General features: G+C 37.7%; 1 pseudogene; it reads right to left on the reverse strand.

Moving 5' to 3' along the window:
- Positions 1–1,405: 1,405 nt before the first annotated feature.
- LOC111549741 lies at positions 1,406–2,676 on the reverse strand (annotated as a pseudogene).
- Between the last annotated feature and the right edge of the window lie 5,705 nt (positions 2,677–8,381).

The following is an 8,381-nucleotide window of genomic DNA, read 5'->3' on the forward strand; positions in this document are numbered from 1 at the left end:
GTTCATATATTTTTTATATGTCTGGCCTAATTTCTTTCAAATCTGTACATATCACATATTTTTCTTGGCTATAATTAGTCACTAAGACTTATTAGCATAGTACTAGCTCCAAGAAACTGTAAACTACAAGTCAGCATGGAGTTTTGCTTTTATGTATTTCTTGACACTCAGGAAAAGTGTTTTGTTTTTTCCCCCTGGAATAAGGCACACATTAGATGTCCTCTTTTCACGCCTTGAGGATAACTATTATCATTAGAAGGGAACATTAGAATAATTCTTAAAGAAACACATCAAAAGTATTTGGTTGTGTTTAAGCAGTCTCTCAATTCTGTGACTATAGTGTAGCAAAACTTTCAGGCATCAAGAGAAAAAAAAGTTAAAACAAACCCTTTACCAGCTGCTACATATGGGGGTGAATCAATAACACTAACTGACAACTTTTCATATGAAATTCAAACAGTCTGAAGTTTCCTTTTTCTATTCCCTGAATATCTGTTCTCTCCACTTCAAAGGACTGTCTGCTGCAGAGCAAGGAGAGGTGGCTCATATACAACGGCACTTCTCTTCTGTTTAAATCATACCATTCAGCAGTTCTGGGGCTGCCAGGCAATGATAAAAGGGCACATGGCTTTGATTGTTTATTCTTCAATAGCAAAGGCAGAGAAGTACCATGAACAAGGGCAAAAACTAAGGAGATAAGCATCGCTAGGTTCTAACCACTGCTCTGCCACTTAGTCTTGTGTGTGACTTTGAACAAATTATTTAACTTCCAAATTATTCCTGTCCTCATTTGTAAAATGAATACACAGTGGTCCCTTGGTATCCAAGGGAGATTGGTTCCAGGACCTACTTCCCTACCTCCCCATATCAAAATTTGCGATGTCCCTTATGTAAAATGGCGTTGTATTTGTATATAACCTATACGCATTCTCCTGTACACATTTTTAAATCATTCTTGACTAGAATCTCCTCTATTTCCTGAATAAAAGTGACATCTTTCAGTATTTATACTTCATGGCTCAGACACCTACCTCATTTGGTTCTATTCTTTACTCACTCTAGCCTTTACTTAAATGAGTCTGAAAATCTTGAGGATACAGCATAAGAAGAAAAATAATTACACATATTATTCCCCTTTCTGTAGCTACTTTAGACCTGGGTTTGTTACTAGAAAATTCTGGAAGAAAATTTCAATGTAAGTCTATGGCTTTGCTGAATCAAGCTCCCCCCGTCCCCCATTATTATTTAGAAAACACCCACTGTTTGGGCTAATAGCATTATTGGTGGTACCTATTATATAGAGGCATAGCTGAACAGAGTCTGTGTCTTGAAACCAGCATTGAATCACTCTCAGGGTTGAGAAGGAAAAAAGGGGAGTCTAAAATCGCAAGAAGTAAAGACATATCTAGGACTCTTGTCCTGGATCCATGCTTCCTTCAGGGTCTTCATCGTTGTAAATGTTCTCTGCCATTTGCCACACTTGCATGATATTGTCTTCTGTTACAGAACAAATCACCCAAGGTTCATTGGGATTCCAGGAGAAATCAGGTATCTTGGCAGTGTGACCACCATGAATAAACAATAACTCTAGTGGCCCATCTTCTTCATCTTCTGGGGATTGTTTCTCTCCAATTTTACTTAAATCCCAGACATTCAGTCTGCAATTGGTACCACTGGAAGCCAAAATAGTCTCATTGTGAGTTGACCACTGAACCTGGAATATTTTATCCTTATGTGATTCAAGGAATGCAACTTAAGTTTCAGATTTCTCAGATCCCACAAGTCAACATTCTTGTCAGTGGATCCTATGGCAAGAATGAACTCACTATAAGGATTGAAAGAGAGGCAGCAGTGTGTCACTTCAGCAGGGTCAGCCTCAACTGAGTGGCTTGGTTTGGAAGTAGGTTTGAAAGAGTATCCCAAATCATAAGTTTCTGATTATCAGCAACTGACCCAAACACAGACTCATGAAGCAGATGCCAGGAAACATCTTCTACTACTGCTGTATGTCCTGTAAAGATGGTGTTCGCATCCACCACTTTTCCCTCCTTTGGAATGGCACTGATGTCCCACAGGCAGACGGTGTGGTCATCTGAAGCACTAAGTAAGTGCCCACTGAGATTTGGGTTCCAAGAAAGCCCATAGCCTTCCTTCTGATGTCCACGGAGACACAAGTCTGGGTTGCACTCTCCAGAAGGATCTGGTTTAGAAGGGTGTTTTGTATAGTCAAAGACAAGAACACCACTGAAGGAGTCTTTGCTGCAATGATCAAGGGTTCTGGGGCATATAACGGGCCCTGTTTATTTCTCCTTCATGGTTGATCTTGATTTCTATTTCAGTTTTTTCACTAGCTGAACCAAAACCTCCAAATTCTCCTTTCTCACTGCCGTAGTGTGACACATCAAACTGAGCATCATCATTAGGAAGTTGTACACTGGCTGTAACAAGATGGTTTTCTTCATCCAATGTGTATATCCCCAGGACAAGTTGATGAATGCTGAAATCTTTCCCTTCTGGTTACATCTGGAAGCCACTGGGCAGTTAGGCTGGGCCACTCCAGAGCATGGGTCATCACCAAATCATAAAAAAAGGGGTGTTCTTTTTCCATTTTTTGTACTCCTCGTTGATAACTCTTCCTTCCACTGTGTCATCAAAGGCTGCTTCCTTGTCGGCCATGGCAGGCAGGCAAGCTGGGGGAATCCTGGGGTCGAGGGTTGCGGGTGAGGGTGGGGGCACTATTATCTTTTAATTTAGTTATATAAAGGTTTTTTGTTTTGTTTGGGATGTTTTTGGTTTACCATTGGATCCTTTCTTTTTCCTCTACTGTCTTGAAGTAACTGTTCTGATGTGGGTATTGTTTACTGATGTGGGTATTGTTTACTGTACTTCAAGTACAGTTACTTGAAGTAACTGTTCTGATGTGAGTATTACAAGGTAACATTCACTAACTATTGAGGAGACTGTAAAATATTTTTTCTTCATTCTTAAAAATCAGTAATTTTACCATGATGTGCTTAAGTGTGTGTCAAACATTCCTGGATTTAGTGAACCCTTTTATTAAGAGAACTCAAGATTTTCTTTAGCTCAGGGAAACTTTGTCTATTATCTGCATCATTATCACATTTTATTCTACCCCGACTCCCACCACCCCCAGCCACCTACCCTTTGTGATCTGCCCTGAGAGATTAAAAAAATCCTTTTGTTAAATTCATTTACTGAATTATGTTTTTTTTTTAGCAAATTCTTCCAGTCCTGAGATTTACTGCATTTTTAATTTGAAAATCATGTCTATTTTTAGAAATTTTTTTATCATACTGAATCTTAATCCACATTCATTTTTTGTTCAATAGTCATTTTTTTTTCCTCTGGTAGCTCTGTTTCACAAGGTGGTATATTTGTTCATTCTCTGTCTCACTGCTGGGACGTATTATGAGGAGAGGGTAGGTGGAGGAGTGGAAGGTAACAACTGCTCCATTCGGGGGATATTTTCAAGAGGAGAGGGAAAAAGGGGTTCCCATCTTTCCAGAATTTCATATAATCTTACCATAGGATATTTTTGTTTGTTACTAGAAACAGAGGTGTCATAGATTTTATGTTAGGAATCATGGACCTCTCAAATCAGGAAAATTATCTATTTTTTTCCTTAAAAATGGAAAAAAATATTGATTTTACCCCTTTAAATCTTTCTTCTCATTACTAGGTTGTTTTGCAGGATTTTGTCAACTGAAATTTTATCTGCAATAATGTCAGAACCTAGTGACACTACAACCGCAGATAGGTAGTATTTTTGGCAATGAAAGTTTATGGTGTAATCCCATATAAACCTATGTAAACATATAAATTGTTCAAATATTAATAATATATAAAAACTAATGAAATATGAAGAAAAATCAGGGACACCTCATTTTATTATGCTTCACTTTATCGTGTTTCACAGATTTTTTTTTTTTAACAAATTGAAGATTTGTGGCAACTCTGCAATAAATCTATCATTGCCATTTTTCCAACAGCATGGGCTCACTTCATTTCTCTGTGTCACATTTTGTTAATACTGATACAATAATAATAAAGTTTGAAATATTTCATAGTTCTCTTTTTTCCTCTCATTCGTATCAGATCATCATAACAGATACCTATCTGTTGTGATGATCAGTGATCTTTGATGTTACTATTGTAATTGAAGTTGTGGTAGAAATAGCAAGAAAACTAGAAGTAGAGCGATATCTAAAGATGTGACTGAATTGCTGCAATCTCACGATAAAACTTGAATGAATGAGGAGCTGCTTCTCATCAATGAGCAAAGGAAAGTAGTTTCTTGAGATGAAATCTCATAGTGAAGATGCTGTGAACTTTGTAGAAATGTCAACAAAGGATTTAGAATATTACATAACCTTAGTTGACAAAGCAGCGGCGGGGTTTGAGAGGATTGACTCCAATTTTGAAAGCAGTTCTACACAAGGTAAAATGCTATCAAACAGCATTGCATGCTACAGAGAAATCTTTTGTGAAAGGAAGAATCAATCTATGCAGCAAACGTCATTGTTGTTTTTTCGAAATGGCCACAGCTACCCCAGCCTTCAGCAACCCCAACCTGATCAGTCCGTAGCCATCAACAATGAAGCAAGAGCCTTCACCAGCGAAAACATTATGATTTGCTAAAAGTTCAGATGATTGTTAGCATGTTTTTAATTTAATTTAATTTTATTTTCGAGATGGAGTCTCGCTCTGTCACCAGGCTGGAGTGCAGTGGCGTGATTTCAGCTCACTGCAACCTCCACCTCCTGGGTTCAAGCTATTCCCCTGCTTCAGCCTCCAGAGTACCTGGGACTACGGGTGCGCCACCATGCCCAGCTAATTTTTTGTGTGTGTTTTAGTAGAAATGGGGTTTCACCATGTTGGCCAGCTAGTCTCACTGGCTGACCTCGTGATCTGCCTGTCTCGGCTTCCCAAAGTGCTGGGATTAAAGGCGTGAGCCACCGAGCCCGGCCCGATTGTTAGCATTATTTTTTGTTGTTGTTAGCAATAAAGTATTTTAAAATTAAGGTATGTATATTATTATTTTAGACATAATGCTGTAGCACACTTAACAGACTAGAGTATATTGTAAATATAAGTTTTATATGCACTGGGAAACAAAAAATTCAAGTGATTCACTTTATTATGATTTTGCTTTATTGTGGTAGTTTGAAATTAAACCCATAATATCTCAGAGGTATGCCTGTTTGTATTTTACTAAAAAAATTTATCATGTTAATTTCTGTATTTTATTTTTCTCTCTGTTCCATGGCTGAGTGTCAGAGCAGTAACTATTCCCTGAAAAAGGGAACAGGCTTCTTCCAAAGGCGTTCCTATGGCACCTCCATAAATCAGCAAGGAGAGGCACCTAAGAGAGCAGTAAATCAGCACCCTGGGCTCTATCCTTTCATTATTCTCCCTTCCTGAGCACCATGAGGCTATATTTATTCCCTAAAAGGGTCCATCTACGTGAATATTTGAAAAAATGTATATATTTTTGGCTTTGGGCTTTATGAAAGCTTTAGGAGCATGTTTTACTTCTTGTACATAGAAATCTATTTCTGTCTGCATATTTTGAGTGATGTATGAGTACATATGATCTGTGAGCATAGTTCCCTTTTATCCTCTCATTCTTATCCATCTTGATACATATTTAATTTCAATTTGGTATACATACATCCACTGAGTAACTTGATATATCATAAATATTGTAGGTATTGGTGATATAGAAATAAATATAGCATGGTTCCTGTATGCATATATAATTTGTTTGTAAACACTGTAGGAGTGAAATGAACTTTTTTTCCCCCTCTGAAGGTTTGAATCTGCTGAAATAAACTGACAATACATTAATAGGCAAAAAGGCATACAAATATGTTAATGTGCAAGTGTGCATGGGAGCCATATAAGATGTGAGACTCAAAGAAGGGAACAGAGATGGTTGAAGGTTAAAATAGCATGAAGGAATAGGGGCTTCAGACTTTTTGGGGAGGTGGTTGTAAGTTGTGGGAGGGAAAGGGGAGGAATCTCATGGTGAATAAAGTTTATCTCACTATACACATAAAAGTCTCTTAGGTAATAAAAGTTATTTGGGGATCAACCTTCAGGAGAAGATGCTGTCTGGATGTGATGATTACTTCTTTTTTTTTTTTTTTTTGAGACGAAGTCTTGCCCTGTTGCCTAGGCTGGAGTGCAGTGGTGTGATCTTGGTTCATTGCCACCTCCACCTCCCGGGTTCAAGTGATTTTCGTTCCTCAGTCTCCTGAGTAGCTGGGACGACAGGTGCATGTCACCATGCCCAGCTATTTTGTTTTTTTTCATCTTTTTAGTAGAGATAAGTTTTTGCCATGTTGGCCAAGCTGATCTCAAACTCCTGGCCTTGAGTGATCTGCCCACCTTGGCCTCCCAAAGGGCTGGGATTACAGGCGTGAGCCCCACTGTGCCCAGCCTGTATGTGGTGATGACTTTTAATGTCCTTTCTGGTAGATAATCTTTTCTGGTTGTTTGATGAGATTCCTAGGGAAGGGGTTCAAGACAATTGCATTCCTTTTGGAAGAACTTCCCTCAGTCAGATAAGGGAACTTTGAGAAAGCTTCTCTCTGCACTGGCAAAAGGAAAGAGAAGAAAGGGCAGGAGAAGGTCAGAGAGAGTGACCTTGGTTCTGAGGCTCATTTCTGAGGCTTTTCAATCTTCTTTGTTCCAAGCACTCAGCATGCCGACATGCCATATTGTGGGATATTATCTTCTGAGCCCCAACAACACATAGCCCGTATTCTAGCTAGATATTTAGTATGCTCGTCAAGTCAGAATATTTTTAGATGATAGAAAACAAGTAAAGTCCTAATTTTTATTAAGCCTTTAGAGAAGTGGTGAGTTTACCATTGGGCCATGTGAAAGTAAATTATACAGCACTCTGGAGAGGTGGGGAAATAGAAATTATTCCCTTTTATCTTTATCCTTTTATCCTGACCCAGTCACAAAAGTCAGTTGTCTATTTCCCTGACAAGTTAAAAATTATCCCAAGGCCCTAAGAATATTTATTACCCCTTTTCCTGTTTTATAAAATGATATCTAACTTTAAAAAGCATTTGTAGGCTAATGGAAATAATATTAGGGTGGGAAACATACACTAATTTGAGATCTTGGCCTATTGAACCCAATAAAAACTCAAAATTTATTTATTTTGATGATTTGATATAGGTCACATCTGAAACTTTAATTCAATGGAATTGAAAATATGTTTTTATAAATTATTTTAATCATATGAAAACTTTAGAGAAATTTATCATCTTTTGTAAGCTAGTTTTGTAGAAACCATTCAGCACAGATCTACCTCAAAATTGTAATTGCAGTCCAGTTGTAATTACCTAAAAAGGTACAAAGGGATGGTATTTGAATTTGGCATATATGTTCACATATTTATAGTAAAAGCTCCGTTTTTGAATAATGAATGTATAATATGTTTTCTAGGTATAAACTGATATGAAGGATTTACCTGTAATCTGAAAAACTAATATGTAATTGAGGTTAGATAATTTCAGGAATTGAATAATTTGTGTAGTTGTTATTAAATAGTGACATTATTTTTAGCCTTGTTTGGACAAAGTAGATAAAGGACCCACAGTGAAGCAATATTTAGAAATAAAAATTTTGAAGAAAATAGCTTATAAGCTGAAGTAAATATTTTCAAAGTGTCTTATGTTGTCAAAGTGATAAAATAAAGCAAGCTGGAGACTTTGCTCTTCAAATCTACACAACAGGAGTGGCATATCCATGAACCTTTCTACATGTAAATATCTACTTAGAAAGGAGCCTTCTGGGGAGTCTATTCTGGGGTAGATCTATGCTGTTAAGGGACAATGAGGCAAGGCCAAATTCATCAGAGACTGGCCTTTTGGGGGATTATCTCTAACTAAAGACCTAAGATTCTTCATTCCAGTGTGAAAAGCTGATAGCTGGAGAGTTAGGAAGTATTTCTGAGAATTCTAGAGGGTCAAAAACACATGGATATGTGTGTATGTGTGTGTGTGTTGTTATATTTTGAAGTACCTTTTATAGCATGCTTCTTATGTTCCAGGGTGTGCAACTGTAGTATGAGAATAAGAGGTGGGACGGTCAGTCCCCAGTGCTTTCAGCCATCAGTCAACCTGCGGGTTAGGATTCATAACCCAGAGTAGGAGGAGCCTTGAATCCCTGATGAGGCAACTGCTTTGTAAGTGTGATTGAGGCCAAAGGTGAAACAGTTTGCTTCAGTTTGTCCGTTTGTGTTTAAGACCACTGAGTGAACTGGAAATGGACTGTCCAGTCACTTGCAAAACATGCTATTTCATTATTTATCTTTAACACTTTAAGTTTAATTAGTATTT

Source organism: Piliocolobus tephrosceles, chromosome 5, assembly GCF_002776525.5.
Source record: "Piliocolobus tephrosceles isolate RC106 chromosome 5, ASM277652v3, whole genome shotgun sequence".
In the NCBI taxonomy this organism is placed as follows: domain Eukaryota; kingdom Metazoa; phylum Chordata; class Mammalia; order Primates; family Cercopithecidae; genus Piliocolobus; species Piliocolobus tephrosceles.